This window comes from Urocampus carinirostris, chromosome 17, assembly GCF_059441175.1.
Source record: "Urocampus carinirostris isolate Australia breed hairy pipefish chromosome 17, RoL_Ucar_1.0, whole genome shotgun sequence".
NCBI lineage: Eukaryota > Metazoa > Chordata > Actinopteri > Syngnathiformes > Syngnathidae > Urocampus > Urocampus carinirostris.
The window spans coordinates 17,845,529-17,872,117 of record NC_142365.1 but is presented as its reverse complement, the minus strand read 5'-3'; the positions used below and the strand labels follow the sequence as shown (position 1 = coordinate 17,872,117).

The following is a 26,589-nucleotide window of genomic DNA, read 5'->3' as shown; positions in this document are numbered from 1 at the left end:
ATTTACTTTAATAGCAACTACATATTTGTAAAAAATATTTAACCAATACTTTGATACTATAAAACAAAAGGTTCTAGCGATGATCCTAAATGAGTAGTGCATACATAAGTATATCAGTGAGTTGAAATAACAGTATCAAACATATTTTATCATGAACATGTAGCATTAATTATCATTATCGCTATGATTATTAGGATTGTTTGACTACGCATCTTTTAAATACTAATACCCAAATCTTGAGTAGTGCATTACAACTAAACCAATATACCATACTGATACCATTCGTTTAAAAATAAAAATTGTTGAATGGCCACTAGACATTAGTGCGAGTAAAAATGCTGGTCTTGGCACAAACACTTGGAATAGGTACTCATCTCTAATGATTTTTACCATTAATATCATTATTGTTATCATCATCAATTATTTAAATTATCTAAATATTTACTATTTACTTTGTACTGTCATCATTTATTATTATTAATGTTATTAATTAGTTATGAATTGTGTATGTAATATTTTTTATATTTATCGTTTTTACTATTAATACTACAATAAAAAGAAAAAGGCTGAGATTAGTACTGTAGTTTATACATAAATTTACCCTGTGATCAAAGTCCCATTCAACTATGTAAAAGGTATACTCACTAAGTCAATACTACCTTCAGAAAAAGTGCCATCAAATGCAAAAAATATGTCTGTAAAAGTAGTATTTAAGGGACAAACATTAGTTTTGTGTACATTTTAGTGAAGTGCAATGTGCTTTTCAATACGTTTTTTTAACATCAATATGGTATGTTTCCTTTAAAATGCCTCCATTCTTTTGAAATAAATAAAACCCTACGTACTAAAGTGCAACTATTATACTATATGCTTGACAACCACAGGACAAGTAAAGCACACTTCGTTATTGGCTCAAAAACGTTTTATTACACTTGTCAATTTTTAGTGCTGCAAATGGCCTTTACATATAATAATTGTAACACAAATCTAGTGCCACCCTGTATCCTCTAGAGAACCAAAATTGAGAAAATGAAAAACAAACGATTGAATATATAACAAATAAAAGTGAAAATGAAAATATAAACATTACAATTGAAAAATAAAAACAAATTATTAATTGAGTGGAAATACAATCATCAAATGTGCTATGTTAATTAATGTATAAATAGTTCCAGAATGAAAAAATAGATTTAAAAAAAAAAATTAAAAAGTGTAAATAAATGCACTCACAGATCGATCAACCAATAGGCAAACACTTGTGTGGTTTGGCCACAGTCTACATAGTGTGTATTTTTCCTTGCGCTTTATATCACTCGTTTTTGGTTGCACTTCATGATATAGCAACATCATTATTATCATTTAATTGTATTTGTTTCTAGTTTTTTGACGTATTCTTATAACTGGAATTTTGTTCTATTTTATTTATTTATTTTCATATGTATTTATAAATGTATAAATATAATTATACACTGTTGTTTTTGTTTCCATTTTTATTTATCGATAAATTTATTGTCCTTATTTTACTTATTTTTATTTTGGCAGTTTTGGTCCTCCACACTGCAGACAATACACTGATAGACAAAATGGGGATTTGCTGTCTTATTTTATGGACATTTAGGTATTACATTCTTTGAAATTGCATTGATATTAATATACTGAAGCTGCCAGTGATTAACAATATTTTGCAATACATTTTTAAAAAAGAAAATTTGTAAAATAAGATCAGATGTCCCACTGTAGATTATTTCAGATACTGATTAAGCTGAGTGTTGTGTACTACATTACTAATTAAACAAATAAGCACTGTCATTCTGTTGATATATATCTCAGTAGAGTAAAAAGCATTGGCGAGGACAACGGTTTTTAAAACGCCAATAAAATAAACTTTATCATCAGGCTCAATGCATAATGCTTACAACTAACAATTAGACAAATGAGCCTGAGGTTAAAAGATCCACGATGCGTTTCTCTTGTGGCCCCTAATACCAAAATGCACTTATGTTCCTTATCTTTGCTGTCGAAGTGCCCTTGAACAATAACAGCGGCTAAAACATTGGGTTTGGCATCTTCGAAAAGTGCAGTAAATGTCTTGACATTTGTTCTAGTAAGGTGTGGGTAAACTACAGCCCCCAGGCCACATGCAGCTCGTCAGGCTTTTTAATGCGGCCCGCCAAACAAAGATAGTTCAAATAGAATTGATTAATCATTATTGTCATTGACAACGTAAATGTAAATGGTCTGCATTTATATAGAGCTTTTCAAGTCAATGAAAACCTCCCAAAGCTGTTTACAATGTGCTCCACACTTTTTCCCTTTTACACACTAACTAACCGATAGCAGCATCAGCCATGCAACTTACCTGCTATACCTGCACAAAGGACACCCAATTTGCTATGCATTTCTAAAATACCAATTTAGCTATATGGCTTGCTAAATAGCTAAAAAGGTAGCTCAATCGTCAGCTAGAGAGGTTAAAAACTAAAAGGGAGCTAGATAGATAGCTAAAAGAGTAAAACACCATCTAAATAGCCAGATAGAAAGCTAAAAAATGCTAGCTAGCTATCTAAACTAGAAAGGAGCCCAAATTTAGCTTGATAACTACTGAAACATAGTATCTAACCAGATTAGACATAGCAATCCAGGGTAAATAAAGACCCTATAGAGTAAAATAAAACCTGTCAGGATTAATGGGCAAACTGTGTTTAAAGACTGCAGGCTTTGTACACTGTTTTCCATGGTCGAATTTAAGCGAATTTTAAAGACTTTCAAATCTATCCATCCATCCATTATCTGCACCACTTTTAACTCAGTAGGGTCTCAGGGGGTGCTGGAGCCCATCCCAGCCATCTTCGGGCAGTGGGCAGGGGACACCCTGAACTGGTTGGCAGCCAATCGCAGGGCACACAGAGACAAACAACTCACTTGCTAATTCACACCTAGGGACAATTTGGACCGGCCAATTAACCTGACAAGCATGTATTTGGGAATGTGGGAGGAAACCGGAGTGCCAGGGGAAACCCACGCAAGCACGGGGAGAACATGCCAACTCCACACAGGGAGGCTGTGGTAGCTGGAATTGAACCCCGAACCTCTGCACCGTGGGGCTGCACGCTAACCACCATCTGCCGTGCCGCCCAATTACAAATCTCATTTTCCAATTTCTCCAGTACCATTTGAAGAAAAAATGCGGTGTAAAATCCTGTATTTGCAAAGCCACTAATAAATCAGCGTTATACATATGCGAAGACAAATTATTTTTAGATCTTGAGTGAATTGCAAATATATTTGTTTTTGAGAAAAATCTCTCCCATATAAGTGTTGAGTAAATATGGCAATGCTGACGCTTCATACTAGCTTTCGTAAAAACGAATACCTGCTGCAATTAATCATGAGGAAAGAAGAAATGCAATGGCAAATTCCAGCCACCAGAAACCAGCTTCGGCCTATTTTTTTAAGCAGGCTTGTTGAGAGATATAGCAACACTTTCAAGCACTTCACTCATAATTTAAGCACCTTTCAACGCTACAAAACCCATTGACATTTACCCTATTTCCGTTTTAGGCCATTACACATCACAGAAAAACAACTTGCTTGTGAAGACCAGGCAACAAGTAAATCTTGTGGATTTACTCTAAAAAGGAGAGGTTTAGGGTTCTTTTGCATAAAAAGGCAAACGGAACAACCTTGAAAAACGTGTCTAAATTCAGGTCAAATAATTAAGCAGCTTAAAAGCTTAACAAAAGAAGGGCCAAGTAGGAAACCCCAGACACAGCCTTAAAAAAAGTTCAGACTCCACTCTACATTATTCCAAACTTGACTGCTGGTAAATTACTTTTGTCAAGAATGGCACATTAAGTGAACACACAATACCTTTGTGGACTTTCTATTGCAACATGAGGCTGCAGCTGAGAGGCTTTCAAATGTGCCCTTTTCAATCTGAAGACAAAAATGTACTTTGCATTCTTTAATTTAACTTGTGGCAAAGCTCAGTTTATGACCTTTCGTCTGCGCTCTCTGCCAAAGTCAAATGGGGCAACAGGACATTGAAAAAAAAAAAAAACAGAACGCCACGCAAAAGGCCATCCAAATGCTGATACTTACACAACACTAAACTTTGAACTCCTGCAACGGGGCCACCATGACACAAACATTACAGGATGCACTTTAACAGATAAGTTAAGTTTTTGTTTTTAGATCTGACATAGTAACTTAGAAATGGCTAGCCCCATTTAAAAATATGAAATGTAGGTTTATACCAAGTCTGGCTTTTTAATACAAATGTGAAATCGTTCTGCAGTTAACAGGGTTCACATACCTTTCTCATGGCCAATTCAAAAACCTTTTAAGGACTTAAAAAACAATTTTTCAATTTCTGCATTACTGTTAAAAGAAGAAATCCGGTGTGAATCATGTATTTGCGAGCCAAAAATATATCTGTGATTTACATAAACCATATTTATTCGTGTGTGTGTATATTTACAAGACATGATTTTTTTTTAGATCTTGAGTATATTACAAATATACTTGTAAATATTTGTGTAAATATTTTAAGACTTATCTTTTCCTATATAGGTGTTGTGTAAAAATGACAGTTATATGTAGATTACATTTACAGTTGCAGGAAGTTCTTTCCATCGCAATATACCAATGGGAGGCGCTACCCTAATTTTTTTGAATCGCCGATGAAAACTGTCGATAATTGATAGATAATCTTTGCACTAATACACATTTCACAGTGTCCTGTTCAGGTGTAGCATGCACCTGCCCTGTAGTGGGAGATGCCCTAAAAACTAATACCAGCAGCCGTTAATCGCGGGGGAACAAGAAATGCAATGGCAAAGCCAAGGCACCAAGAGAGCAGAGTCTGTAATTTTTTAGCAGACTTGTTGAGAAACATGGCAACAATTTCAGCCATTTAAAGCACTTCAAGCACTTTTCAATCCTTGAAAACACAACAATAAAATTCAAGCATTTTCAAGGATTTCAAGCACCCGTACAAACCCAAGTTCAACAGAAGAAATTGTATTTTGTTTCCTAACCATTGTTGACACTAACAAACTAACAAGATTATCGTTTTTGAACTATATGGATAGTTTCGTGGTTCTTAACCTCGTTTTTCCTTTTATAACTGACATACATACCTGTTAGGAAATATTTACCACTAGACCAGCAGAAACATTTTGCTTTTTTTTTTTTTTTTTTTTTTTTTTTTGCATTTAATTTTCTTTATAGTCATATGTTTTAACAATGTGAAACATTGTATGGAACTAGAATATACATGGCACTCCAGGGTAAACATTTAATAAAGACTCCTAAGTGGAAAAAAAGATTAAAGACTGTCAGGAAAAATAAGCAAAACATATTGACCATGTAGTGCTTAGAGACTGGCCTAGGTAAAAAAAATAGTAGTGCAATGTTTATGGATGAACATGAATAGTGCATCGTGACTAAAGTGCAATGAGAAAAGGTGCAATAATATTAAGCAGCAACAAAAATCACCCAAATAAGTTGCAAGGTATTTTATGTATATGTATATATATATATATATATATATATATTGGCTGGCAACCAGTTCAGGGTGTCCCCTGCCCACTGCCCGATGATTGCTGGGATGGGCTCCAGCACCCCCGCAACCCTACTGAGGGTAAGCGGTGCAGCTAATGAGATGAGATATATATATATATACATACATATAAAACACATTATTTATATATGTATGTGTATAGGCGCACGATTAACCAAGATCTAATCATTATCGCAATGTGACATAGTGCAGTAGTGTAACTGCAAAACAATGTCTTTTTTAAGGATGCAAAGTTCCATTTTGTTAATTGAGTGATGGAGTGTTTGACCAACAAGAATTGTCACATTTTGGGGTTTAACAGCGTCAGACACTCAGAAGCAGGTATTAATGGCACTAGACAATAAAGGCGAGGCAAAGTTTGCAAGACGTGTGTGCGCGACTTTGACAGGCTGGTGTAAGCTGTCAGTCAGTCAAACAGCCCGTGCACAAATGACCACAAAAACAAGTGCGACAGTTAAAAAGGAATTCATCAATTAAACGGGACTTTGATGAAAATCAGAAGAGTGCAAAGAAATGCTGAGCACCAGAAGGTGCTCCCTGGATTTTTATCACGGCTGGGAATCGACTGAGGCGGTAGCAGAAGGGAAAGCTAAAAGCTAGGCTAACAACTCTCAAGACACCACCTGCCTTAAGTGGCTTGTCACCAAAGCCAGATCCGTTACCCATGGAACAAACGACTTGAAGCTACTACTTGTGGAAAACTGCTATATTTGTGGCTCTTGTATTTTAATTGTCACAGAGATCTTAAAGAAGTTGCGGTCACCCGTCGCTAGCATGTAGCTAGCCAACCATTCTCTAAATTGCTTTCTTAACACTGAGATGAGAAGCCCACCAATTTTGTTGTACTTTTGTGTAATGACAATAAAAAAAAAAACATTTATTCAACTGCAGTTCTGCCTTTATTTGTAGATCTATAGTTGTTTTTTTGTTACAGTCGTATACTCTTAAGTCGGTAATCATCTTGAGGTAAGTTAGCATGTCACTATGTTTAGGTTATCCCCCAAAACAACACAAGCACAAAAATCACATCGAAATTATCTATATTTATATACATATACACACAGCTACACTGTGTAGCTCTTGTTTCCTTTAACCATTTCATAATGATGAACTTACAACACCCCCCCCCCAAAAAAAAAGTTTGAAATGTCCTAAACGCAAAAAATCCAGGTAAAAAATAATGTGATTAATGAGATAGGTGAAACAAAATCTCACTATATTGCTAATACATATGCAACAAGATTAGACGTGGCAATGCAGAGTAAATATGTAATAAAGACTTTAAAGAGAAAAAATAAGATAAAAGACCGTCAGGAAAAAGAGGCAAAAATATTTTCCAAGTTGTGGACACATATGTTGGCCTGGAGAGGTCTGGATGCCAACAGGCTGTACTTGCCCAAGATGCACCACAGGAAATGGTGTCTCTATGACCAGTGTGGTTAAAGGATCCAACCAACCAAACAACCAATGCATGTTGACATTATCTAACAAGACCATTGTTTTTGTACTATAGGGATAGTTTAATGGCTGCTAACCTTTTTTCTTTTTTTACAGACACACCCGTTATATTTACCATTAAACCAGTACACAACTTTTTGGGGTTGGATATATTTTTGTAGGTGATTGTTTGACAACAGTATAGGTATATCTCTCTTGTTTGTTTTGAACCAATTGATAATAATGAATCAAACACCCTGAAATTAAAACTTTAAAATGTCCTCACTGCAAAAAGATTTGGTAGAAAATAATGTGAACTTAGTAAAAATAGGTTAAATGATCCAATTATATTGCCAATATATATATATATATATATGCAGCAAGATTAGAATATCAGGATAAATAGGAAAAATATTTAAAAACTAAGTGCATGTTGACACTAACAATTCAACAAGACGGTAGGGATAGTTTTATGGTTCTCATCCTATTTTCTTTTATCACGGACATACCCATCAGAAAATATGTAATCAAAGTAAATGTATGTCAGATATGGTCAACAAAGAAGTAATTTTTTAGTACTACTAAACAAGCAGAAAGTTTTTTTTAGGTTAGATATATGTTTTACATATGATTGTTTGATCGGATCTAATGCACTGTGTAGCGCTGGTTTCTGTTTAACCAATTGATAATGATGAAACAATGATAAACATTAAAAGCTAAAAATGTCCTCGCCACAAAAAGATCCTGGTAGAAAGTACCGTATTTTCCGCACTATAAGGCGCACCTAAAAGTCTTGTTTTTTTTCAAAAGCTGACCATGCGCCTTATAACACAGTGCGCCTTATATATGGCTCAATATTAAATTCGCAAGGTCTCGCAACTACGAGAAACAGCCGCCGACTCCATTTTTCGCGCTGTGCATACTGGGAAATATTAAACGATTGGTAGTTGCCGGAGGCGTGTTCAGGAGAGTGATCAGACATGTAGTCTCTTGATAATCGCTTGCCGCGCACTGCTGAACGTTTTGTAATCGCTCACTGTGATTGCCTTACTGATCCAAAATGGCCGACGACAGTACAATGGATTTCGTTCTACAGCTTGCTTTGAGCGAGTTGGCTGATATGAGCGACAGTTCGCATATTGACACAGTTAAGGTTATCCTTAACGCAGTGGAAGGGTCATACCTGTCTTGCATTGTTCACAAACATTACCAGGCAATGTAAGACGATATATTACATCGCCAACAGCACTCGTCAGGGTGAGATCCTCCATCTTCTGCACTGTCGACGCCATGTTGGAAATCAAAGTAAGCGGTCTTTCTCCCGTGATTACTCGGGCACGCGAGCGCTCAATAATCACTGGCCGTTCAGAAGCTAGCGATAGCTCGCGATAGCAATCACTCACTCTCCTGAACACGCCTCGGGGCTCGTATTGTATTTGTTTACTAAGTGGCAAAATGGCTACCCCATTAAACTGCTTAATTCATATTCAACAAATACAGTATTTGTCTGAATCCAGGGTTATGACTGGTGAAGATGTAAAGCACAATTTACCTTAAACAAACGCAGAATTATTCAGAATGTCACGTTTGAGAGAGAGAGAGAGCGAGAGAGAGAGAGAGAGCGAGATTCTCTTTTATACGTGCATTTGTATAAGAAAATGGCTCCTGTTAAGAGACACGCGTACAACGCCGAGTTTAAACTCAAAGCGATCAGTCACGCAGCACAACACGGCAATAGAGCGGCAGCGAGAGAGTTAAACTTAAATGAATCGATGGTACGGAAGTGGAGAAAGGATGAAGATAAGCTCCGCCAAGTAAGGAAAACTCAACAAAGTTTCCGTGGCAATAAAGCAAGATGGCCAGAGTTAGAGGAGACACTTGAACAGTGGGTTGTTCAACAAAGAGCGGCAAGCAGAAGTGTCAGTACGATAACTATACGTATGAAGGCAACAGCGCTGGCACAAAAACACCGGACGTGTTGGATGGCCCATTCACTGAGATATGGTCAATTCGAACACAGCAGAAGAAGAATTCGAGGGATTCGTCGATGAGGAGCTTATAGAGTGATCTTTGTTTTTCTTTTGTGTGTTTACGTTTTACATTTTACAGTTATTATGTTATTGCTTTGCACTCGTTGTTTTTGCACATTACGAGTGTCACTTTATTGCGATTGCACTAACGTTTCATTTAAAATAACAGTATCAGACGTTTTTTTCTTTGCGTGTTGACTAAATGGACAAAAAATAAAATGATATGTCGATGTTGTTCAAAGATGTCAAAGATGTGTCACGAAAATGCTTTACCTCAGAGAAAATAATAAAACGGCTGTTTATTTATTTTGAGAGTGAATGGAGTTGTGGAAAGCTTGTTTGTTAATAAAGTTTGACCTTTTTGAATATTTTGTTGACATTCCCTTGAGCGTGGCAACATCTAGAGGTTGCATGAAGTAACTACATTCTCTACTGTAGTCAAGTCGTCACATTTATTTACCGTAATTAGCCCTTAATCCCAAAAATGTCTCGAAGGACTGCACAGGATTACAATTACAAAATTGCAAAATTACCTGATCTTAAACCAGCATGCACTTATAGCGCCTTATAATGGGGTGCGTCTTATGTATGGCATAAGTTTTAAAATATATCATTCATTGAAGGTGCGCCTTATAACATGGTGCGCCATATAGTGCGGAAAATACGGTAATGTGAATGTAGTAAAAAAACGTTTTGGAAAAATTACAACAAAAAAGATGATCTAATTATACTGCTTAATTTCTTGTTTAGTTTTGCCCATTATTTTTTATATTTAAAAACACCTTTTAAATAAAACAAACAGCATGTTCTACTTGAAAAAAAAATTCAAATCTATGAGCACTGTACACAAAATTATACGACGTGTCTGTTCTAATTTATAAGGAACTTAATAGGCGAATTTAAAAATAAATAGCACACTGAATATAGCAGTCCTTTTTATAGTCAGTAATTTACATTTTCTAGCAGTAGTGACATCATTAAATTGAATTGTCCCTATTGTCAATGATGTCAACGTAATTAATGAAATTCGACAGGGCACTTCAGGGTAAACATGTAATAAAGACTTTAAAGAGGAAAAAGTACGATAGAGACTTTGGTTAATGGATTTCTTTTAAAATATATAAATACATATTTCTATTTTAAATGAATAGTCCATTGAAATGATCATTTATTTCACATATAATAAGTATCTTTAACGTCGAGCAAAGGTGACATAAATTGAATTGTCTTCATCGTGATTGATATCAATGTTGAGAAACATTGTATGCAGCAATATATGACATGGGACTCCAGGGTTAACGTGTAATAAAGACTTTATGACTTTTAAATTTTATTGAATGGCGTTTATTTTTAATCTGACATATCCGAGAACTCACATTTTATTCTAACGTTACACGCAATGTAAACGTCGATGCTCCCTCTGATCAGTTTTTGACAGTAACCTTACAGTAGCAGTGCGTTCATTTTATTTTAGCTTTGAAATAAACGAATAGTATTTAATATTTAGATTGTCACATCTAATAACATTTTAAACACGAAAAGGGACTATTTTATTGTTAGCCTGGGCAGATAGCGTCTATCGTTGGCGGCGTTATACTTCATCACATGCGGCGTTTTCGATGCTACATCCATAAGCACCTCTTGCCTTACGACACCCAACCGACCCACCTCGCCTGCCCTCAATAAACACATTCAAACGAGGCAAAGCAGTCCATTTTAAGAGTAATGGTGTCATTTTTTTTGCCACATTGTGTAAGCGTGTTAAATTCTACCTGCGACGAGCGGGCCAGTCAACCAGAAAGGCGCATTAATATTCGACAGGGGCAGCAGGCAAATCCATTGAAAACGGCGTGCATCTGTCTTGTCACTCCGGGAGCGAGACCCCCCAAAAATGGCGAGTCGTAATGAAAATATAGTCCAGAAAGTCTTTTTTCTTTTTTGTTTCCCAATAGAAGGAAAAGTCCGAGGTGAAGTGTGCTGCGTGTGGCCAGTCTGGGTGAATTGTTTATTCGCAATGTCCCTTCACTGTGGAGCGGGGACAATCACACTCCTCCTCCGCCGATGCTTTGACACCGCCCTTAAAGGGACACGCGCTTCTAACACCCACGTATTGGAATCGAAATAAAAGTAAATACGTTGGATAAACAACGTGTATGTGATGAATAGGTCATGTTGGCCCCCGATAACCCCGTTATAGATGTGTCACCATCAAACAATAACGTATTTTTTCGTTTTTAAGGTTGAATGCCTTTTTCCAGGCTTGGCAACGTGATGCAACAGTGACGTCATCAGATTCGTGGCAACTGATTTGGCAAAGTTAATCAGCACGCGCGATAATAACGACAAATAGAAATGAACTATTAAGTAAAAAATTAAATGATGATTGTAGAAATTAATAGTGCATCACACAATTAAATAGGAGGAAAATCAGGTTACATGTATTCGTAAAGGCGAGACCAGGTACAGTTGTAACAAATTTTACTTTTCTCCTTTCCCGTTTTCATACCTGTCAACCTCCACGGCTCCATGCCCGTGCAAACTGTCGTATTTTCTCGTGCAAAATACAAAATAATCTATCCATCCATCCATTATTTTCCGCTTATCCGAGGTCGGGTCGCGGGGGCAGCAGCCTTAAAAGGGAAGCCCAGACGTCCCTATCCCCAGCCACCTCCTCCAGCTCATCCGACGGGATCCCGAGGTGCTCCCAAGCCAGCCGAGAGACATAGTCTCTCCAGCGTGTCCTGGGTCGCCCTCGGGGCCTACTGCCGGTGGGACATGCCCAGAACACCTCCCGAGGGAGGCTTCCAGGAGGCATCCTTATCAGATGCCCGAGCCACCTCAACTGGCTCCTCTCAATGCGGAGAAGCAGTGGCTCTACACAGAATCCCTCCCGGATGACTGAGCTTCTCACCTTATCTCTAAGGGAGAACTCATTTCGGCCACTTGAATCCGGAATCGTGTTTTTTCGGTCATGACCCAAAGTTCATGACCATAGGTGAGGGCAGGAACGTAGATCCACCGGTACATCGAGAGCTTTGCCTTTCGGCTCAGCTCCCTCTTCACCACGACGGACCGGTACAGGGTCCGAATGATGGCAGACGCTGCACTGACCCGTCTGTCGATCTCCCATTCCATCCTTCCCTCACTCGTGAACAAGACCCCAAGATACTTGTACTCCTCCACTTGGGGCAAGATCTCTTCCCCAACCCGGAGATAGCATGCCACCCTTTTCCGACTGAGTACCATGGTCTTGGACTTGGAGGTGCCGATCCTCATCCCGGCCGCTTCACACTCGGCTGCGAATCGCTCCAGTGAGAGCTGAAGATCATGGCCTGAGGGAGCCAACAGCACCACGTCATCTGCAAAAAGCAGTGACGCAATGCTGAGGCCCCCAAACCGGACTCCATCCCCACCAAGGCTGCGCCTAGAAATTCTGTCCATAAAAGTTATGAACGTAACGTAATAATCGTACACCATATATATATATATATATATATTTTTTTTTTATTTATTTATTTTTTTTAGGAAATATGCATGCTTGGAAATCCCCAGGCGGCAGACTCATGCGCAAGTAGCATCAAACCGCTCGCTTCGTTTGCAACGGAAAAAAACGATACAGAGATAGAGGCGGTGAACTTGTTTGACTTGATTGATTTGCCGTTTCATGATAGATAGATAGATAGATGCTTTATTCATCCCCGTAGGGAAATTCACACTTCCAGCAGTCTCCCTTGTTGTTTATTAACAGATTAACATGATGCCCTCGGGGTGCTTGTTGTAGTTTAGCGGAGTGGATGACGTCACACGCTAGTCCAAAAGTTCGACGTCGCTGCGGCAGATGGAAATCTTTGTGCCCAGGGATACACCACCTCGTGTTAGCGAGTCCACCTCCTCTCCACTTCCCACAGGCTTTCGTGTGTCTGTCTAACAGCACTGAATGCTTGATATTAGCTCGGGATAGCTCCGGTCCGGGTAGCTCCGGGTGGCTCCACGTTATCGTCCGGGATGCTTGACATGAGCCACGTTTCCGTAAGACACAGCAAACTGCACTCCCTGTGCTTTGATGTTTTTCACCAGCACAGCCAGTTCATTGGTCTTATTTGGTAGAGAGTTCACATTTACCATGATTACGGACAGTACCGAAGACTTAGAACGCCGCTAGCCGCTTAGCTAGCTCCGGCTCTCCAGCCACAATAGGGCCCCCTCGTCACGCCGGCACAAGAATTCTTCAGGGCAAGGAGTTGATTCCTTGAATAAACGCATTTTTGTGCGTTAAAACCCATGTCCATAGGATAGAAAGTAATCCAAAGTGTAGTTGTCAAACAAGATGAAAAACACCAAAGATAGAAGCAGACAATAAAAACAATAAATCACAAAAAGTGCGAGATAATAGGGACCTGCTGGAAAGGCTGCCTTTGATTACTTCCTGATAGTCGATGTATACCGGATGGTACCCATAATTGACAAAGTTGCGTTTTTCCGTACAGATTTCCTTGTACGTCGTACACGTCTTAAAATAAATAATAAACGTATTTTGTATGGCAAAAACATACAGGTTGACAGGCATGTGTTCGTAAAGGGGAGACCAGGTACAGTTGTAACAAATTTTACCTTCTCCTTTCCCATTTCATGATCTTTTGAGCTAGTCCTCTCAAAAAGTTATACCTTAATATGTCTTTTAATTTTCTACAAGTGATCTCAAGAGCCAAGATGAGAAGGTTCGAGAGCGTTTTCCATTCGGGCCCTGGTGTTGTGGAATGCTCTGCCCCCTGAGATTCGATCTGCAACCTCAGTCAGTGGAACTGTTTAAATCTAGGCTTAAAAGACACTTCTATTCAATAGCTCGTGAATGACCTAGATTTTATATTGACGATGTCTGTGTATTGCAATATCCATTGCAGCCTGGTCATCCTAGGTACCTCATGTGTGATCCCTTATCAAGGTTTCTTCATTTTCCTCATGTTGAGGTTTTTGAGTTTTTCCTTGCCCTCATGTAGGTTTTAGATCAGGGGATGGTGTAAAAATAGTCTATGGTTTGCAATAATCTCTGGTCCGCGCAGCCCTTCGAGACTCCTTGTGATTAAGGGCTATACAATAAACATGACTTGACTTTACAAGTACACATCAATGGTAGAGTGCCATATAGCTCCAAAAGTCTTTGACAGTCTCAGAGAAAATCAAAGTGTTACAATCGTACCCAGTACCAGGTACGGTTGTAACACTGCTAGTGGATAGTTGTATTTAATACAAATATATAACAAGCAGAGAATAAATAGAGTCAAGTGCTTGTGTCATAGCTAACCTTCTGTATGAACAGCATTGCTAATCAGAGTCTGACAAGCAGTTGTGGCAAATGTATAAGTCAGTGCCTAGGGTGCAACTTTTCCCTTCCTTCCTTCCTTCCTTCCTTCCTTCCTTCCTTCCTTCCTTCCTTCCTTCCTTCCTTCCTTCCTTCCTTCCTTCCTTCCTTCCTTCCTTCCTTCCTTCCTTCCTTCCTTCCTTCCTTCCTTCCTTCCTTCCTTCCTTCCTTCCTTCCTTCCTTCCTTCCTTCCCTATGTATTTATTTATTTATTAGATGTGTTACAACTGTCCCTGTACGTATCAGCCATCATTGAGCTAACATTTTATCTCTGTGGTTGTTAGCTAGCGTGAAAAAAACACAAATGATGGAAGCCAATCTTTAGCATATTTGACATGGAACAAAAACAGCGAGAAAGAAGAGGTTTGAAATCTTACCTGAAAATGTGTTTTTTGACCATAAAATTGAGACAGTGTCACTCAGAGGCTTCAAACGTCTTGTGTGTAGTCAAATGGGAAAGGGGAATATCCTATATCAGTGGCATCAATAAAACTCTCTTCCAATTGGTCACACTTTGACTATTACAACTGTACCCGGTTTCCCCTAGCCCTTATCCCACATTATTAAACATGCAAAATTCGTGGAAATAGTAGTTTATTTTTGTATAACAAATACATATTACAATGGTATATTCAAATTATTTTCCAAGATAATGCAATTTGAAGACAGCATGACTTGTCTGACTTTCTGAGCTGTGACGTCATCGGAGAAACACCCGCACCCTAGTAGGCCAGTCGCCATATTGTTTTAAGTGTTAATTAGTCAAAGAGTTTACAAATGTTTAAAGCAAAGTTTTGTTCGTTTTTGTGGAGAATGCCTAGGTGTTTTGTTGCAAGCCAAAAAAAAATCACCAAAAACCTAAGAAACAGATGATCATAAAAAAACAATATTTCTTTATGGCCTTACCAGCAATTTTGAACTTTCAACCGGCACAAAAACATTTTCTATGTGAAAATACCCTTAACACAAAAATTAAATTGTAATAGTTGCCATGGCGCCCAATTGGCCCCGCCCGTGTGGCGCCAGCTTCAGCTCATTAACAGATTGGCTTTCCGTCTTTTTAAGTTCAGTGCGCTCTCTCTTACTTTGTCAGTCTGTCAACGAACCTCTGCCCCGCAAGACGTGGGTTCTGACTCGGTCCTGTTTTCCTGTTGGTATTTCCAGTCCGGTATTGTTCCCGTGTTGTCCTGTTTAATATCGAGTTCCAGTTCCTTTCCCGTCTATTTTTGTCCTGTTTATTATTTCTCCTCAGTTTTCGTTCCCGTCTTGTTTATCCTGTTTATTATCGATATCCTGTTTGATTATCAATCCTGTATGTCCATCCTGTCCGGTATCGACCCCATCTGTCCGATATCTACTCGGGCAGTGGGTATCGATCTCATCGGCCTCTACCTTCCTTTCATTTCACGCCAGACTGTTGCCTAACGTGCATGACTCCCCATTTCCCATACAATAAAAGGCTTGTGTGAGAACGTCACACGTTTGGGTCCTGATCGTGTTCTTGTTCATGATATGAATGAAAGTAGCTGCTAATTCTAACTGCTAATGCTGTTCTAGCTGCTGCTAAGCTTGTCCACAAACAAGAATTTGGTGACCTAAGCGCCAAAATGCTTGATACTCCCAAAAGTGCCCCAGCAAATGCCAGAGGCAAAATGACGAGGCATTGCGCGGGTTTGGCGCTACGTGTGCGGGGTTCTTAAGTATCCCTTCAGTTAGTAACAGAGTCTGGGATGTCAGCTGCTAAAGCACCGTTAGTTCCTAATGTTGTGCAAGGACGCTGGACATACAAATACAAGAGGTAACAACTAAAAAACTTCTTCGATACATCACTTTTAAGTTTGACTTTGCCTCGTTTATTAACCTCCTCCGTATGCCATCAACTAAGCATTTAGAGTAAACATTACAAGGCAAATTGGCATTACGGTGAATTTTTTAGTTTTGCAGATGATATAATGACAGTGGACCTAATAAATTATGACAGTGGGATGCAAACCGATAAAGCTTTCAGTCTTCACATTGCTTCTAAAATACATTTTTGGATTGATTCCAATTCATGAAGAGTTCTATGTTGCAGGTTTCAGCAGAAATGAACCAATAAAAGATGAACTTCACGAGTGCTGCAGGCTGCCCTTGATGAGGAAACCGAGGCCGCTCCCAGGTGTGAATACATGTCACTAAAGTGTGAAGTCATTCAAAAAGAGCAGATGTGCCCATGAAGCTGTTTTATTGACCCTGGATCAGTTGTAAAGCAATTGTTATAATGGATATCTCACTAATATGCACCAATGTCCTTCCCCCCCTCCATCACAAACATCTTGTGCTAATCTGTGATACCGAGTCACTTGCCCTGCAGTCTGTCATGTCAACACGGCCTTGAACAAAATGTCTCTGAGGAGCATGGGAACATCAGTGTTCTCATAGCGGAGGATAACACAACATTGACTATTCTTTTATCCTAGTTGCTTCATTTTTAAAATGAGTACAGAGACACCTTGCTACTTTGTGCTTCGGTTATTGCTGGTTCACTGAACTGTCTTTATTGTCAATAAAATCCACATGTGGTGCAGTGTGTTCTGCAGCAGACAGCACACAGCAAATACTATCACAGGGGCATGTTTCATGTGTGTTTTTTGGTGGGCGTGACTGCACAACTGTGATAGGCTGGTGCATGCTGTCAGTCAAACAGTCGGGGTAGTCATTGGGTCCACCCAAAACAAACTGCATAGCATGGTGACAGTTAGCAGCTCGTTACATTGAAAAGATATTCATCATCCATCCATTCATCCATTATCTGCACTGCTTATCCTCAGTACAATCGCGGGGGTTCTGGAGCCCATCCCAGCTGTCTTTGGGCAGTGGGCAGAGGACACCCTGAACTGGTTGCCAGCCAATCGCGGGGTATGCAGAGAAAGAAACCCCACTCGCTCATTCACTCCTAGGGACAATTTAGAACGGCCAATTAACCTGACATGCATGTTTTTGGAAAGTGGAAGGAAACAGGCGTGTCCAGAGGAAACCTACGCAAACACGGGGAGAACATGTGAACTCCGCACAGGAAGGCTGGCAGCCGGATTTGATCCCATGACCTCCTAACTGTACCTGGACGCGCTAACCACTCAGCTGACGTGAAGCAGAGATAAATCAATTAGCTCGAACTCTGAGGAAAGTCAGAAGAGCGTAAATAAATCGTGATCACCGGTGAGTGATCCTTGAGTTGTTATCGGGTCCGGGAAGAAACTGAGGCAGCCCCAAGAGAGAAGGCAATAGCTGCGACACAGGTCTGGACTTCTGCAGATAGGCTATGAAACAACTCTCACAAGCTACCGCTGCTGAGCCTGAATCTCACCAACACCAGTGCCATTACCCTTTAAATGGATGACATGGAGCTACAATTTGTGGAAGCCGCTAGATTCTGGACAGTTGTATTTCAACCATAGCGGAGACCTGCATCAATCCGAGGATACCTGATGCTAGCGTGCAGCTAATCGGCCAATCTCAAAATCACTTTCTTACCTTGTAAACGAGAAGCCAATTTTGTTGTACTTTTGTATAATGACCATAAAGACCATTCATTCAATTACATTTTTGTGTTCTGTGTTTTTAATTTGTAGATCAATATTTGTTATTTTGTTACAGTTGAATACTCTCAGTTGGTAAGAACATCATCTCGAGGTTAATTTTACCCTTGGGGCTGTATACTGTGTCGCTACTTAGTGATATTTTTGCCGGGGTTTTGCCCCCCATTACCCATTAAACCGAGGTATTAATGTACTATCTAGTAATATTAGTAGTGCGGGTGCTAGTATTATCGCTTAACAAAGGAACGCGTTCCTGAAATGCAGTTACTTTTCTCGGTTATGAATACTGTAAATAATTATTAATATCATTTTGTAACCTTACTGTTGTTAATACATGGTGCGCTACTGCGTTATTCCGCTATTTATTTAATGGAGATCATGAATTACAGTGTCCCTAGGCAGCTGAATACTCCCGCATCACTCACTTTGTCATATACAAGCCTTGATCCACCAGTATTATACTTTGAAGAATGGGCATGTCTATATTTATCTACCAAGTACAAATAAAAACAATTATAGCAGCGTCGTCTCACGCATAGGGTAAGAGGACAGAAGTTTTTCCTCATGGAAATATTTTCCTTACCTTATATACTAGCATCTAAGCTGCATTTACAACAATAAAATCAAATACTGAAAACTGGGGGTCAGCTGATATGTGCATTTTTGGTGGTGTGTCACCACAGGAGTAGCGACTGGTAGTCAGTACGTGGAGAGGGAGTGTGTTTTATCCAGGAACAACAAACCAATGTGAAATCAATTAGCAAAGGTGAGCACACAATTCATGACAAAATGTGCTGAATTTTTTACTTATTATTTATAAAATTATTTTTGAACTATACATCATGCCTGGAGAAAAAATGTCTTGGACAGTACCCAGAAATAGATAAAGAGATCTTTAAGCGGTGGCCCAGACACAAAATGGACATGGAGGGTCTCAGCTAAGTGTTCATTTTCAAGCTCTCAGACTTGCTTCCTCGGGTTGTAAACATTTTCTTCAATTCATATAACTGTCAGGACCAGAACGGTGACAGGACCCACTTGCGTTGCGTTTCTCACAAGTTTTATTCGAAGAAAGAGAAAGGGTTGCGCCCACGATCTGGTGTTTGCTGGACTTGGGAAGCAAGTCGCTCAGATTGTGCTCCGAACGCAGAAATGGATCTTCTGTGGCGAGCGATGGTGGTGTCGGGGACGTAAAAAGCGGGTCGATAGCCGGGACAGGAGATCAAAAATGTGGTCGGGGTCGGAAGCGAGTCGTAAGCCAGAATAGGAGAGAAGACGTAGTTGCGGACAAAAAGAGGTCAAAAGCCGGGACGGGAGAGCAGACGTGGTCAGGATAGACAAATGGGTCGAAGCCGGGGACAGACGGGAGCAAAAAAACGGGACAGGTGGGAGTCAGGGTCGAAAGAGGATTGCCCAGTGTTTACTGATGTTCGCAGACAGACTGACAAAAGGGGACAGACAGCACTGGATATAAATACTGATCGGGAGCCAATCAGAACCCGCTGCAATTGGCGCCAAAGGAGCGGGCACAGCTGAGTCTCATCAGTAATCATGACAATTACTGTATTATATTGCCATTTTAAAGCAGATTCAGCGGGTCGGCTTCTATGAGAGTATAGTTGGTAACCAGATAGTTACTTTCAGAGTAATGCATTCCTTTTTTGTCAGTCATCTGGGAAGGTAACGGAATTGTTATTCGAATCGTAACTTTGCTTTATGTGTAACTGAATCCGCTCTTGTTCAGCATAGTTGTGTATTTATTGTGGTTTTCCCTCGTGTTTACCTCACTTGTCTACAAGGAGGGTATGGGGGTTCCACGGAACTATAGCTCGGCGTGATCTCATGATGACTACGTTTCTTATTTTTTGAATTCGGATGTAGGATAAGATAACCCCAAGTCTTATATTTTATTAGAGTCCAAGAACATTTTCGTATGTTCAAGCATTCAAGAATAGCAGCCCTTTTCCCCATGTGACCATTGGTTAGACTTCTATGCGAATATATATGGTAATTTGTAACTAGATAGTTACTTTCAAAGTAACTTTCCACCTTTTGGTGTCAGTCATGTGGGGGTAACTAAATCACTTTTTAAAGAAGTAACTAGCAACAGGAACTACTGTTTTTCAGTATCCCAATCTGGTAGAGTGTATGGTTCACATGCCTCACAACAGCTCTGTCATCATGCCAGATTCTTGAGCGTTTAAATTTAGCACACTCTTCTAACCTGCTGTAACCCCGTTCTAATGTTTAAACAGGATACATTCAGGTCATTGCCGGTATCATAAACAGCAAAGGCATGAACAACTTCAAACGTCTGAGCAAAGTCAAAAACATCCAATGTTGCCCCTGTGTTGTGTTATTGTTCTTGACGTAGAGTGCCGTAAAAAAGTATTTGCCCCCTTCCAGATTTCTGTGTTTTTTTGCATATTTATTACATTAACCAATTTTGATGTCTTCAATCCAAGGAAACACAAAATGCAATTTTTCAAAGTTGATTCAATTTAATGAGCACAAAAAAATAAAACATAAAAAAACAATCCGACACTATTGTCACAGTTGCCATGGCACCCAGTTGACCCCGCCCATGTGGCCCCAGCTGCGGCACATTGACAGATTGATTTCCCTTTTATTTAAGCTCAGTGTTCTCACTCACCCTTTGTCAGTCCGTCAACGAACATCTGCGCCCGCAAGACTTGGGTTTGTATTTCCTGTCCGGCATTGTTCCCGTCTATTTTTTTCTGTTTAGTATTGATCTCCAGTTTCGTTCCCTTCTAGTGTGTCCTGTTTAATTTCAATATCCAGTTTTGATATCAATCCTGTCTGTCCCGTCCTGTCCGGTATGGACCCCATCTGTCCAATATCTACTCGGGCAATTGGTATCGATCTCGTCGGCCTCTGCCTTCCTGTCATTCCAGGCCAGACTGCTACCTTACGTCTTCCGCCCAACGATCGCCGAATCACTGGCGTTTGGGTCAAGGTGCACGACTGCCCCATTTCCCATAAAATAAAAGCTTGTGTGAAAAACACCACACATTTGGCTTCTCCTCCTGTTCCGGTTTATGACAACAATGTGAAAAAGTTATTGACCCCTGAACCTAGTTGCGAGTTGGGCCACTGTTGGCAGCAATAACAGAAAGCAAATGTTTACGATAATTAATAATGAGTCTTTTAAAACACGGTGGAGGAATTTTGGCCCACTCTTCTTTGCAAAATTGTTTCAAAGCATGAACTGCTTGTTTAAGGTCACACCAAAGTATCTCAATTGGAAGTAAACCCGGACTTTGACTTAGTTACTCCAGAACATTCATTTTGTTTTGTTTTTGAGCCATTCACATGGTAGACTTGCTGGTGTTTTTCAGATCATTGTCCTGCTGCATGATCTAAGAGTGCTCGAGTTTGAGGGCACAAACTGATAGCTGGATGTTCTTCTTCAGGATGTCCTGGTTAACACCATAATTATTATAATTATTAATTATAACAATCAACCACAGACCCCAGACCATCAGATTTCTTGATTTAACACAGGTAGTGGCAATCAATTTTGGGTGTGGTATGTGGAATTGAACTCGGCTTTCTCAAAACTATTGTTAGTCACGGTTACTTTGCGCTTTAATGATGGGGGGTATATAATTTTTCAGATAGAGCCAGTTAGGCTTCGAATTTTCACGGCACTGTGGTTGTTGCGCTGACATTCCTATTTTGGACATTGTTAAAGTGCTATGCTTCAGGTTCTGTAGTTAGAGGTACTTGACTGGTTCAGCATTTTGGATGCTATCTCGCCTAGTAACCTTTGCACTAAAGTGACCTTTCATCTTTGAACTCCAACCCTGAATGCCACATAAATGGAGATACAATATCCTCCCTTTCATTCCTTCCCCCAACATGCTGAACTTTGCCCTTGAGTCTTTTCACAGAAATGTGGCTCAAAGAACTCTGTCCTTTGACCTGAGGTTGAGGCAAAGATTTTAGCTAAGAAAAAAAAACACGTCACCGTTTTTATTTATGCTTGTGATTTAGAATATCTGTCACGAATGGAGGAAAATTGATAGTACCAGGCCGTTTGAATTATTTGGCGTGTTTCTAATGACTGTCTGCAAACAAAATATATATCAATTTAACTGAATAAACAGTTTGCATTATTTAGTGCCTTCTAGTGGTAATAAAAACTTATTATTATTATTATTATTATTCATTAAAGAAAAAACAATGTTTTTTCAAAGCATAATTAAAAATGGATGAACCATCCTTTAAACATGCATTTTTTTAAATATAGCGTAAACATAACTCGAGATATTAGCATTTATTTTATATAACATAATCCTCACCAAAAGGGATTTTTCATAAAAGTCTATATTTGTCAGGACCAGAACGGAGACATGACCCACTTACATTACGTTTCTCTTTGTTTTATTGGGAAGAAAGGAAAGGATTGCACACCCGATCCGGTGATCGCTGGTCGCAGGAAGCATATCACTCTGAACGCGGAGGTGGCAATTTCATGGCGGGCGATGGCAGTGTCAGGAACAGAAAAAACGGGTCAGTAGCTGGGGCAGGAGAGCAAAAAAACGTGGTCAGGATCAGCAACGAGTCGAAAGCCAGGATAGGAGAGTAGACCTGGTCAAGATCAAAAAACAGGTCGAAGCCGGGGAACAGACGGGAGCAAAAACAGGAGTGAGTCAGGGTCGAAAAAGCTTTCCTAGAGTAAACTGAGGTTCGCAGACGGACTGACAACAGGTGACAGATAGACGAGGCTATAAATAGTGACAGGGAGCCAATCAGAGTCTGAGGCAGTTGGCGCCAAAGGAGTGGGCACAGGTGCATGACGACAATATCATCTTGTCACAAAGGGTACCCAAAAACATCAAAATGGCTGGGCAAAAAAAATAAAGGTAAAATGGTGTGTTTTGGTCACTTCGATTCCATGTATTTATTGTTCTTGTGCTTTTTAGCACTTGTTTGCAATTTCAACAACATCTAGTGGTCCAATAATACACACTGTCCCTTTAAACACCTGCTATTACAAGGTTGATAAAATTTAGATCTTCCATCCTAGATTCAATAGTTTGTATCTTGTTTATGTTTGCAGTACAATAAATATTTACATTTCCCTTTTTGTTTCAACAAAAACACAATACAGAAGTCAGGTCATTGTACTCAAAATGTCATCGGTAAAAAAATGGCATCACAGTTGCTTGCTTTTAAAGGGACATTGTGTATTATTTAGCGTCTTCTGGTAGTCAAATAAAAATTTGTATTGATTAAAAAAAACAAAAACAATATTGATTGGAATAATAAGCACTTGTGGATCAAGAATTTTTTATTTATTTTACATAAAAATCAGCCCCACCAAGATGGAGCTGACATGATGTCCACCATTTTGCTACTACGGGTACCCCCAAAAAACAAAAACCTTGTGAAAGGCTGGGCAAAAAATGAGAATAGAAATTGTGCGGTTTGGTCAATTTTAGTCTCAATAGTTTGTATTCTCCGTTATGCTTTTTTAGGACCCAAATTCGGTTGCGCAACACAATGCGGTGACATCTAGTGGTCAAATATTCTTGACGCATCAATTGAGAAACCCTGCTCTGGGTTATATATGGCATTTTGAAATTTTTTAATGAACATTTAATCTGTTTGGCCCTTGGCTTGTAACAAATATTTGTATTTGGCCCTTCACTCTTTTGACGTTGACACCCGTAGTCTAGACGATGAGAGCGCAGAACATTTTCGGTGACAAAAAAAATATATTTAAAGAAGCGATCTAATTTCACCCCAATTAAGGAATGGAGTATTATAAACCATCTGGGAATAAACCAACGGACACGGCAAAACCACTGCTAAAACCAGGCTTTCTGGCCACATAACACAATGTGGGTAGCCAATGAGCAAACGACACAGGAAAGCCCTTGGCTGTCCCGACGCTAACAAGGAACTAGCCGGACAAAATTCTACTGACCGAGTCACACGTGGCGAAAAACACGACTGAAAAGCCACAATGGCCTACCTCCAAGCAGAAATGAGCAGTATGCAATTGCTGTTTAATACAATTGCTGTCTGTTTCCGAGCTGGCCTCACATCTTGTGTTAATGGGATTCACCATTTTATGTGTTGTATTCCTTCAATGACATCAAATTCTCCAGCAAACAAGCCAGATGAGTCAACTTTGAGACAAAATTTATGGCGTCCCCCGCCGTTTGGAATATTTCCCAACATATTTGCATAATTGTGTGGAGGAAAACTACACGTTCTGTGCCTAATTTAAAAAAACTTGTTTGGGAAAACCTCTGAGATGAGTTAACCAATTCAGGAATGGAGTCCGATAACCCGACCCCCGTGTGTGCTCCCTTTATAATACACCCATACTGTATCCTATTGAATATTTAATGGACAAGAAATAGACAGAATGTAAACATATGAACGTGGGGTGAAAGGTCACCAGTGCACTGATGTTCTCCTGGCCCAGCAGTACAAACAGAAGAGAGTTTAGATTCAGACGCCTGATTGTCTCTGAGGGAGGGAGCAGACGTTAACCTTCCACCTTTGACCTTTTGCTCCTCAGTTATAGGCACAGCGACTTCTTAGATTTAGAGTGCAACGAGGGCTCCTTTGGGAGGAGGCAGGTGCAAGTTCCAGAGGGGTGGGCCCATCGGAAGTCGCACCATACTGTAACCTTTGAACTGACATCGCTATGGGAAGGTTGTGACATTCCCCAAGAAATGGGGAAGGTTCATCTTCAGCCAACTGATAGTACAGAATAAGTGACAGGAGAGACCGGAATGAGTTTGACGATAACCTTGCATAGAACAATCACAATTTAAAGTAGGTTTACTTAAAGATGGGGTGCATCGTTTGTAGTGTCCTAAAAAGTAGAAAATAGAATATTTTAACTGTTAAGTACCCTACCGTTTGGGGTCACCCAGACAATTTTATGTTTTCCAGGAAAAAGTCCGACTTTTATTACTCCAACGAGTTGTCCAATGTCGGTGTTCTTTTGCCCGTAGTAATCTCTTTGTTTTGTTGGCCAGTCTCAGATATGGCTTTGTCTGTACTACTCAGCAGTCTGAGTCATCTCTTCACTGTAGATGTTGACACAGGTGTTTTGTAGGTACTATTTGACAAAGCTGCAAAATTAGGCATCTGTTTCTCAAACTTGTGACTTAATGTATCCTCTTGCTTGGTTGAGTCTCCCTCTACTCTTTCTACTCTGGTTGGAGCCTGTTTGTGCTGTTCTCTGAAGGGAGTAGTACACACCATTGTAGGATATCTTCAGTTTCTTGGCAATTTCTTGCAGAATATAGAACAAGAATAAACTGTCAAGTTTCACATGAAAGTTTACTTTTTCTGGCCATTCTGAAACTTGAAATACACCCACAAATGTGATAATCAAGATACTCGACTAGCTCAAAAGAATGTCAGTTTTATAGCAATACAGGCTTTCTATGAACAGATTAATACTAAAATTGTTAGGAATTGATTATTGATTGATTATTGCTCCAGCGAAGGTCGGGGGGTCCCGTCCCTGTGCGTTGAGCCGACCAGATGAACCAGGTTTTTCCAATGCTGGCGGTCTTGTGCCAGCTGTTCTGCATCCTCTACAGCAACTCCGTGTTGTTGGAGGTCGCCCGCAACGACGTCGAGCCATCGAGTGCGGGGTTTCCCTCGTGGTCGTCTCCAGCCTGCTGCCTTTGGGTCAAACTGGAGAATGGCTCGTGTCGGATGGTCTGGTGGTAGACGAAGGACATGGCCAAACCAGCGGGTGCGGCGTTGTGCGACCAAGGAAGATGCTCGGGGCTGGCACGTGCGGGCTCTAAGCTCTTTATTGGAGACTCGTTGGGGCCACCTGATGTTCTCGATGGTTCTGAGAGCCCTGCTATCAAAACCGTCGATTCTTGTGGCCAGGGTGTCGTTCAGGGGCCATGTTTCTGAGCCATAAAGCAGGATAGAGAGTACGGCGAGGTTGTAAATGCGGAGCTTCGTCTTGCGTGCGATGGTCTGGTGCCGCCAGAGTGGTTTCCAGAGAGACTGCAGAGCAGATGCTGCCAGGGCTCTTCTGCGGAGAATCTCTGGTTTTAGGTCCCCATTGTGTGTCACCATGGGCCCCAGATACACAAAGCTCTTGACAGGCTCTACGATGTCGCTACCAATTTGGATGGGAGGTGGATCTGGTCCATCACCAACATACATGAACTTGGTTTTCGTCCAACTCACTTGGAGGCCAAGCCGCGCTGCCTCTTCGCTGTAAATGCCCAGAGCGTCTTTCAGCTGGCTGTAGGAAGTGCTGAGCATGATGGTGTCGTCAGCATACTCCAGGTCAGTCAGGCGCTCTGGGGATGCGCTCACTAACCCTGAACATCAGATGGTCGATGATGCAATTAAAAAGGTCGGGAGCAGCCACGCAGCCTTGACGAACGCCGCTGGAGATAGTAAACCAGTCGGAATCAATGCCGTTGATACGGACACAGCTCTCTGCGTTGCTGTAGAGTAGCTTGAACAGGGCTATGATCTTGGGTGGTGCTCCGAGAGCTTGGAGGATGTTCCACAGTGAAGAGTGGCAGACGGTGTCAAAGGCGGCCTTCAGATCAATGAATCCGATATATAGAT

General features: G+C 40.2%; 1 protein-coding gene across 2 annotated transcripts in view; it reads right to left on the bottom strand.

The window, feature by feature from the left end:
* The window catches only part of nrip1b (nuclear receptor interacting protein 1b), a 60,190-nt gene extending 49,019 nt beyond the window's left edge, over positions 1-11,171 (bottom strand). For both annotated transcript variants that reach the window (XM_088321023.1, XM_088321024.1), the window contains exon 1: positions 10,824-11,171. The gene's annotated coding sequence lies outside the window, so the exon portion shown is untranslated. The remainder of the gene's footprint in view (positions 1-10,823) is intronic.
* Positions 11,172-26,589: the final 15,418 nt, after the last annotated feature.